At 36.6% G+C, this 10,187-nt stretch overlaps 1 pseudogene; it reads right to left on the minus strand.

Annotated features, from left to right (window-relative positions):
• Window positions 1-737: 737 nt before the first annotated feature.
• LOC110329914 lies at window positions 738-1,725 on the minus strand (annotated as a pseudogene).
• Window positions 1,726-10,187: the final 8,462 nt, after the last annotated feature.

Here is a 10,187-nt window from a genome sequence, read left to right on the forward strand (position 1 = left end):
TGCAAATGAAAATCTAAAATGCTAATTTTCTTTCATACCAATTGTCTTAGTCAGGGTTTGCACAAACATCACGACAAAGAAGCAAGTTGGTGAGGAAAGGATTTATTCAGCTTACATTTCCAAATTTCTGCTCATCACCCAAAGAAGTCAGGACTGGAACTCAAGCAGGTCAGGAAGCAGAAGCGGATGCAGAGGCCATGGAATGGAGGGATATTACTTACCGGCTTGCTTCCCCTGGCTTGCTCAGCTTGCTTTCTTATAGAATCCAAGACTGCCAGCTCAGAGATGGTACCACCCACAATGGGCCCTCCCTCCTTGATCACTAATTGAGAAAATGCCTTACAGCTGGATCTCATGGAGGCATTTCCTCAACTGAAACTCCTTTCTCTGTGATGACTCCAGCCTGTGTCAAGGTGACACACAAAACCAGTACACCAAAATTAATAGTGTTTTGTTTAGTTACATCTTTGAGAATTTTGTGCAATGAATTTTGAGCACATTCACCCTAACTACCCCAACACTTCCTAGATATACCTCCTTCCCCATCCCACCCTAATGTGTCTGACTTATTTGATTGCTCTGTCTCATCAGGGTCAGTTTATACTATCCAAACATCTTGGATATGTGGCTTTCAACTGAAAGAAATGACTAAGTAGGGGCAGTATTCTTTTTAACTTTTTATTATTATTATTATTTTTAGCAGACTTAATTCATTTATTTTTCTTGTATAAAAACCCTTATGTGGTAGCCACAGCTGAAGCCTGGGTCCTCTGAACAGAGACTCTCGAGTGGGTTTTCACAAGATGATCAGTGAATTCCTGATAAGGAGACTTGGTGAAGACAGTCTCTTTCCAGAGGTCGGGGGTCAAGTAAGTCTTGGAGATGGCATCAAAGATGGCCTTGGCAAAGTTGCCCAGGGTGGTAATGCAGCCTCTGGCTTAAGTGTAGCAGTCTTCTATACTGGCCATCATCAGTAGCTTCTTGGGCACAGGAGCAGAGACAATGCCAGTGCCTTTGGGGGCAGGGATAAGATGCATATCACAGAGCCACTAAGGCCTGTTACCTTGCATGGAACAGTGTGGGGCTTGCCAATCTTGTTCCACAGTAGCCTCTCCGCACAGGGATGATGGAAAGCTTAGCCAAGATGATGGCCCCTCAGATGGCAGTGGCAACCTCCTTGGAGCACTGAACACCAAGACCAACGTGACCATTGTAGTCCCCAATAGCGATGAATGCCTTGAACCTGGTCCGCTGGCCAGCCCGAGTCTGCTGCTGCACTGGCATGATTTTTAGAACCTCATCCTTTAGGGATGCACCCAGGAAAAGTCAATAATCTCAGACTCCTTAATGGGCAGGGAGAACAGGTAGATCTCCTCCAAGGACTTGATCTTCATGTCCTTAACCAGGCGGCCCAGCTTGGTGATGGGGATCCACTCCTCTTTTTTCTTTTTTTCTTCTTTTTTTTTTTTATTAGATATTTTCTTCATTTACATTTCAAATGCTATCCCGAAAGTCCCCTATACCCTCCCCCTGCCCTGCTCGCCAACCCATGTCTTCAACTTTACCTCCAAGAGCTCCACAGCCTCGACCATGGCCATGGTCTCTATCACAACTGCGGCCGCTAAGACTGCTGCAGAATCCTCCAGAGAAGCCTCCGCAGCAATCTCCTAATCCTGGGCCCCTGGGTCCTCCGGGCCTTCCCGCTGCACTGGCATCATCAGCCATTTGGGGTTTTCCTGAAGAAGAAGAAGAAAGAAGAAGGAGGAGGAGGAGGAGGAGGAGGAGGAGAAGAAGAAGAAGAAGAAGAAGAAGAAGAAGAAGAAGAAGAAAGGGGCTATATTCTTAAATAAATCTGATCCTTCCCTTTTCAGAAGCACATAAGTACCAGTAGTAGTTCCTTGGTTAGGGATAAAACTTCTGGCTCAATTCTTCTCCACAACCCGAAGTGTGATTTCCCTTGGAAATGCAAGTCTTGTGAATATTGTCACAACTGTTATGAATTCATATGTGTAGTTGCCTTATTATGACTAGAAGACACAGTTATCCATCGATGGTTTTAAGACTTTTCTGCTCACCCTTCTGGATTGGTCCCTGAACCAGTGGAGGAGAGAATGCCTCTAAATATTCCCTTTAGGCCCGAAAAATCTGAAGCCATTCATTCACTGTACCGTGGCTGGGCACGAGACTGTCTTGATCAGTACCTACCTCCAGTAAGAGTTTCTGCGATGAGGGTTGATAGATGTCTTAATCTGAAGGTACAATGATAAGTTATTAGTAATTAATTTAATATTATTTCTATTTAGTAGATTACTACTAATTGACTAATAAATACTACTAGTGTAGATTCTCTTCTAGGGCTTTTTCTACATATAGATTCTTAGACTGATAATGTTGAGACTTTCATCTTCTAGAGCAGACCTTTAATTCAGCCACAAAGAGTCAGATACATCAATGCTTTTCCTGTCACTATTGTTCCAGTGGCCATAAGGCATTCACTATAATGTGCTTGTTTCACAGCTAGGTAGGATCAATGCATGTTTCTCTCCTCTGAGAATAGGCACAACACTTTCCAGTACTATGAAGGCTAGACGTTATGGTTAGTGCAGGCTTGATCTCCGCATGCTCTCTAATTGATGTGGTACCTTCAGCAGTGGGGTCTTATTGTTCAGTTCTGAAGGGTAATCAGGAACATTGACAATTATAATATTTGGGAAACTTTGTGACCCTATTCATCAACAACTTGAAAAGAAGTACACCACTAGCATCACTGGACTCCTTTCTTCATTTTTATCTTCTTTATATCTGGGTATATATGTATTTTATAAATATACACTATTATATTTCAATATGTCTATTTTTAAAGGTCTTTGCTATTATTTATTCTTCCCAGTTTCCCTCTTCTCCTCTGTTCTTCTCTTCCCAAACTCATATCATCTCATCCTCTACAAAATTCCCCTTTGATCCTTAATAACAGGGATTTCTTTCTCTTCCTCCTTGAAAGTTCCTCCCTATGATCATTAGTAATTCACTGAGCTCTTAGCCATTGCAAATGTAACAAATATTTCTAACAATACAAAGTGTCTAGTAGTCCCAAAGGCAAGAACACATGTTATACTTGTCTTTCTGGGCCCAAGTTACCTCACTCAGGATTATTTATTGCTTCACACTCTATTCATCATTAGTTGATTGACATCTAGGTTGCTTCCTTTTGTTTAATATTGTGAACAGAAGAGAAATTAACATGAGTAATCAAGAATCTCTATGGTAGGATATTTGAGTAAATGTTGGGGAAGAGATGGTGAATATGTACAAACCCTGTGGAGCAAATGTGATCAAAACCAGCTGGATCACGTGGTTAGTGCTCTTAATCAAGGCACAGATAATTGTAGAGCACCAATCAAAGTAGTTATCTTTAATTACATAAGATGCATACAGTGTGTTAACTAATTGAAGATTATTTATATTAAATAATAAATTTTTAATAAGTGCATTATATTCTTCCATGTTATATCCTGGTTTTAGTTTCACCATGATCCTAAATATCTTTCAGATGAAATATATTAAATCATTCTGGACCTCTAGCCAAAACAAACAAGCAAAAAAAATGAGCTTTTTCTTTTGAATCAGATTTTCCCTTTCTCTGCTAACAAAATATTTGAAGCTTGAAATATGAGAGATCAATTTCTAACTGTGCCCATCCATCCTAAAGCTATTAGCTCCAAGGCTGCTGATAGAAAAAATCAATGCAATACAAAGAATAACAAGTTATGTAAGATTGGGAACCTTTTTATATCTTCATTATGAGATGAACATAACTTAATTCTGAGGCATATATTTTAAAAGAAAATGTGTAATTGATAATAGGATTGAATGTGAACTGGTTACAACTCAAGGAGATTTGTCATATTGACTTGAAAATGTCTATAATATGGTAAACATACCACACATGAACACACACATACCACAAACAAACAAACAAACAAACAACACACTCTTGCACACATTACCATATAGATTTATGGAAGCATTAAATTCTCTAAAAATGAACACCAAAGCATGTTTCTACAAAGATGAACAGCATATCCTACAACATAATTTATGCAGTATTAAAAGAAGCCATCTTGATGAGTCTCTCTCTTCCTATAGCATGTTGTCAACACTCCAATAACATTAAAAAGAATATATATATACATATATATATATATATATACATATATATATATTATGAAAAATCATCCTTGTATTTTCAGCATTTCTTTTTTTTTTTAATTTCACAAAAGCAATGATTTCTGCCAGCATATATAGTCAGAGATTCTAGGTAGTCCCTGGATTAAAATTGCACAAAAGTATGCATTTTGATTCTCCATTGCTCAGGATACCCAATTTTAATTATTTTTTTAGTCCTGAATATTATCCTGCTGATCAGTATATAGCTTTCATTCTAGTCTTTGTCAATCAATATTGGCAAAGTTCTAATTTCTATTCATACAATCAGATGTACTGTGAGCATTTCAATACATGTCTCAGAATACGCACTTGCACAATATATCATGTCACACATTAGGTGAGAATTTTTGCTAAAGGAAAAGAAAGATGGTTTTCTCCTCATTATTTTAACTGAATTTTATATATTGTATAGTATATATATTTGATAAAAAATGAAAAAGGGAAATGTGGATCTTTGACACTGAAATGAAAAGAAGTAAGATGGATTTTAGGTATGTTGAATATCTACTAAAATAAAATGTTATATTAAGAGAAATAAAAAAGAATTAAAATTGGTTAATCATACATTTAAATTATTGAGACTAACGAAAAATGTTATTCAATTATCATTTAAAAGGAAGGAACTATGAACTATTTAGAAATCTTAGACAGGAGCAAGACCTGATAATTAGAAACTAAAACTCATCTGACATTAAATGAAATACTCAAGTATATTTAGAAACTTGGGTTTGTTTACTGACAAGATTATTAAAAACAATTAAGAAATGAGTTCTTGCTTTTTAAACAAAACTCCAAGTTTTCTTTCTCGATTTCAAAGGTCTAGTTGAATTGCAATACCATTGTTAAATACATGTATAATTTAAATAATGGAGAATGGTAGAATCATCTTGATTAAGCAAAACATGTTTGAGGAATTCATATGCCTTTTTGAAGATACATTCATCAAAATAGTATGTTATTGGCAGAAAGATGAAATTACAAGGAAAATATAAAGAAAGAGACATGTACATAGAAGAATACATAAATAAAAATATACAAGTACATATACATGAACACACACACAAACATTGATTTAATTGTGACAGAGTAAATCATAATGAAATGAACAGGCTTTTAAAACAAACATTAGTAACTACTTGTCTATGTATTTGGAGGGGAAAATGAACCCTTTAATGTCCTTATGATGTTAACATATTCAAAAGAACCTTTGACCAATCATAAAATATAAATATATTTTAAAATCAAGAACAAGAGTCTAGTTTGTATTTTGTGTCTTGAAATAGCCAACAAATGAATTTCTAAGCAAGATACATAAGTTATGATTTACAAAATGAATAAAGATATATAATTGGCACTTTTAAAATATACTAAGGTAAGAGATAGTTGGGCTTAAATTCATGTTTAAATAGTATAAAATTCATTTTGGGGAAGGCAGTTCTTATTTCTGATATACACCAAGATTCATCCAAGAGATCTTAGTAGAATTCAAACAAGAGATATTGAATACTTTGTGTGGAAATATGGATGCAAGAACCAGGGGTTTTTAATGTTTATTCCTTTGGGTTAATGCTGATGTGGGTTCTTTGGTTTTATTCCATCTTTTACCTTCACATAGCAGCTTTGTATGTCCTTTCTCTAGGAGTCTTCTGTAAGTAGCTTTTCCTAAGTAGCCACTTAGGGGGCTCTTTGATACCTTATAACCTGAAGATTTAATCTTTTTAGATGAAAAAGCAAAGAAAGGTTTGTTTTGAATTTCCATCAGTTGAATCTTATTAGACTCCCACAGGGACCTGTGTGGAATAAGAGAACATGTTCATCTGCATTCCTTCACACCCCTCCCCCCCCCAAAAAAAAACAAAACAAAAACAAAAACAAAAAAAAAAAAAAAAAAAACTAATCTTGTATCCAATGAGGCCACCACAAAGGACAGCAGAAGGGAAGGTGGGAAGAGGAGGTTTTTCTACTGTGGAAAGCTGTAGGCTACAAATCACACTTCAGAGATGTGCAGCCTGTCTCTGGAAAGGAGTTTCAGTATGGATCATGTGGGAGGGCCTTAAACCATTGAAATGCACATGGCTGTAAGTTTAGAGATGAATCTCTTCTATAGACAGAAACTGCAAATGGTTATAACACAAATCAAATATGTGTACTTCTTGAAAGGCTTGCAAGCATGCAAGGATACTGGCTTGGTCAAACTTCTTGGAGTGTCTGATTTTAACTATAGGTAGGAGTTCATGCCACCCAGCAAACCAGAACTCAAATGCCAGGTAGGCAGTAATCACATTGTAGGTCCTCTCGTGCCATGCAGCCAGAGCTCCTGAGTTATAGGCAACAGCATAACATTGTTCTAAATGCATGCAGTACTTTGTGGGCCTTGATGAATGTTTCATCACCAATGGTAAAAGATTCACTTCTAAATTCAATGGAGAAAGAATTATAGCACCTACGAGTCTCATGTTGTTTAGGATTCAAAATTTAACAAGACTGTCTTTTATTCCCTAAAAGCTATATCTCTGTAAGGATCAAAGAACTTGCCAAGACCTTTGGTTGTCTTTTCTCTCGCTGAAAAATAAGTAAGAATTGAATCCCCAAATAGCAGTATCAATATTAATGAGCTGTTCATGTAAACTGATCTTCACAGATGCTAACATATACGCATTCTAATGTCATTTACTGATACTTAAGTACAACCAGTTCTGTCTGTATAATGAATTTGCTTATATGTTTTCAAGGCTGCCCATAAATACAGTCTTCAATCCACATAAGGCAAACTTCTCTTTGAAACAGATGTAGAGCATTACAGTCAACCACAACTCCACCCAGTAGTGCAGTCCAGTCCTAATGGGTAGATCTACAATGCTACTCTCACCCATAAGGCTCAGAGAAGAGAAGAAGACCTAAAAAGCCAGTGAGATTGTGTCTCCTAACAATATTAAAAGCTATAGAATAAGGATTAATAAATGACCACCTGAATGGGATCTGACTGAAGACATTAACATTAGATATGTTAATATGGATAGGGAAATACCAGGAGAGCTTAGCCCCTTTATGAAGAACTACAAGGGAACTCAGGAAAAGTGAGAGTTACAGAGGCGGTCTTTCCCAAGGTAGTGCACACCTACTGGTTATCCAATACTAAGAGGACATTTCATTTTTTTTTTTTTTTTGCCTTTTAACAAATAATATATTAAGCCAGATATAGTGGAGCATGCCTTGAATCTCAGTACTTGTGAATCAAAGATATGTGCATCCACAGTTTAAAAGAAAAAAGTGAAACAGTGAAGTGAAAGAGAAAATGAGTTTGCTTGGTGAAGTAGGAAAACATTGAAAAGTCTGAGTAAAAATGAATCATGTTATAGTTTTAGTTTCAAGTAAATTGTGGATTTTTTATTGATTGCAGATCATGCACTGTAATATGGGAGACAAATAGTGGTATGAGAGATTTTCAGACAAGTGGTTAGGACTTCATGGAGAGAAGATGAAGTCATCAATGAATCATGAGGAACAGGTACTTATGGCAAGAGACATGCAGCATATTTGGTTATTCTCCAAGACAAATGGACCAAGAGCATGAAAGACAGGAGTGTTCTATTACATTAATTTACATTATTATGTATAAGGTAATTACGGCCCTGAGTGAGCGGTATAAATTAGAGTACAAGGTGAAAATTGAAAATTGGAAATGGACATACAATTAGATATTCGAAGAGCTTTATCATTAAAAAAAGAAGCCACCAGCCTGTGATGGTTACATCTGGGTTCTTTTATGATACTTGGAAGTGCTTATAAATTATCATTCCCTTTCCATGTGCTTATTTGACTCAGCTTTGTTATAGTTTTCTATTCCTCTGTGAGGAGTGATCCATGAGTGAAAGCTATGCTGTGATGCTTGCTTCTATCTCTGGCTTCTCGTGTATGGCTGTCTGACACATCTATAGTCCCGATTGCTTTTTTGGAACTGCTTATTATAATTGTGCTCCCCTTTCTGCACATGCGATTGTGTATCCGTGTGTGGTACCCACTTCCAGTTGGAACCAAGCAGAAGAAAATGTTTGGAACACTCAACTTGAAAATTCTTTTAAAGTCTATTTTACAGAGAAGATTAATCATATGTTGGGAATCAGTATTTTTATTCTATCATGATTATTATTTTTTATGCCTCTGGCATAATGACTTGAGCTCTCAAACAATTATCAATCATCCTAAGGATTATAGAACACAAAAGACAAAAGGAGGGAATAAGCTACAGACATTTTTTTTTCCTTTTGCTTTAGTCATCATTGCCTCCGTTTTATCAAGAGGAAGGGCATGATTGGAAGGGGAGGCAAAAATCTAAAGGTTCCCAACCTTCCTTGGTCCACAATTATTTGAACTGCCCAAAACATCCAGAAGTAGGAGAAAATACAATATTGATGATATCCCATCCCATGAAGGACATGGGATATTTCTCTTTTCTCTGGATAGCAGAATTCTCAAACACTCATTCTTTGGGGGAAGAAGATAAAGTTGGATATTGTTTTTACTAGTCAGTCATCAATGGGAGGAGAGGTTCTAGGTCCTGTGAAGTTTCTATGCCCCAGTAAGGGAATGCCAGGACCAGGAATGGGAGTGGAAGGGTTGGGGAGCAGGGCAAGTGGGGAGGGGATAGGGGATTTTCAGAGGGGAAACTAGGAAAGGGGATAACATTTGAAAAGTAAATAAAAAAATATCTAATTAACAAGAAGAAAAGAAAGAAAATCTCAACAACTAAAAAAGAAAATGAATTTTCTTATACCATACATTCTGGTCCTAGTTTTCATCCCCTGGCTCCTCATCTCCCAACCTGCTCTCTTGAATGCCTTGAAAGAAGTTGAGTTCTTTACCCAGATCTTCATAAAGAAGTGGAGAAAATGCCTCTAGTTATTAGATGCCAAATCACGTGGAGAGTTTGTGAAGGCATGTGTTGAAATTAGACAAAGACATAAATCTATTTCTGAAATTACCAGAAAAATGCCGGTACTATTAGAGATCAACACAATACCGTACAAACCAGCTAGAAAATTATTTGCCTATAAATCTTAATCTACTATGATTTTATTTTCTTCACATCTATTTGCTGTGTGGCACTGCTAGATTTAGGGGCTAACTCTATTACTTGGAAATAGGCTTTCCCTAATAAACCTGACATTTCTTAAGGGCTGCTTTCGGAGAATCATGCCCCTGCATCCGAGAACCCTAATTCAATACCTTTCACAGAGACTCAGGTCCTTTCAGAGTACATCATAATACAATAGAAAAAGAAAAACGCAAGCACCCAAAGAGATTAGATCAGGGATAAGTTCATAACGCTTTTTATTCCTTCTAATTCAAAATGCTAAAAAAAAAATATTTAACATGCCTCTCTCTATTTTCTCTTTACCTTTGGTTCTCAGTCAGCAACAGGCAAAACTCAGGTTTTTAATTATTTTTGAATGCATTTTTACTTTCATCTGGTGTTGATAAGGTTTTAGTCTTCAACTCTTTCAACTCCAGGGTTTTATCTCAAATAATTGGTTGATTAAACGTTACACACATCCAGTTTTCAAGTAAATAGTGAAATCGGTTTTCAAGTTGGCATTTTCATTTTAAGAACATAACTTGAAATAACATGACTAATTGGAAAACAGAGTGAGATAGCATGTTTGCCTCTCACAGAAGTCCTGCCAGCCAAGGATTTTTTCCAGTTATATAAAGTCAACATTTCTTATGGAGGTGTGAATTGTAACCAAAATTATATGGCAGACTATATTCTTGAAATTGTGTGTGTGTGTGTGTGTGTGTGTGTGTGTAGCACTAGGACTAAAATTATGACCCTATGCATTCTAGTTAAATATGCTACCATTGAGCTACAACCCCAGCCCCAAACATTTTGTGTATTTAACTATCACATATACCTGCATCTCTCTCTCTCTCTCTCTCTCTCTCTCTCTCTCTCTCTCTCT

Source organism: Mus pahari, chromosome 12 (assembly GCF_900095145.1).
Source record: "Mus pahari chromosome 12, PAHARI_EIJ_v1.1, whole genome shotgun sequence".
Taxonomy (NCBI): domain Eukaryota; kingdom Metazoa; phylum Chordata; class Mammalia; order Rodentia; family Muridae; genus Mus; species Mus pahari.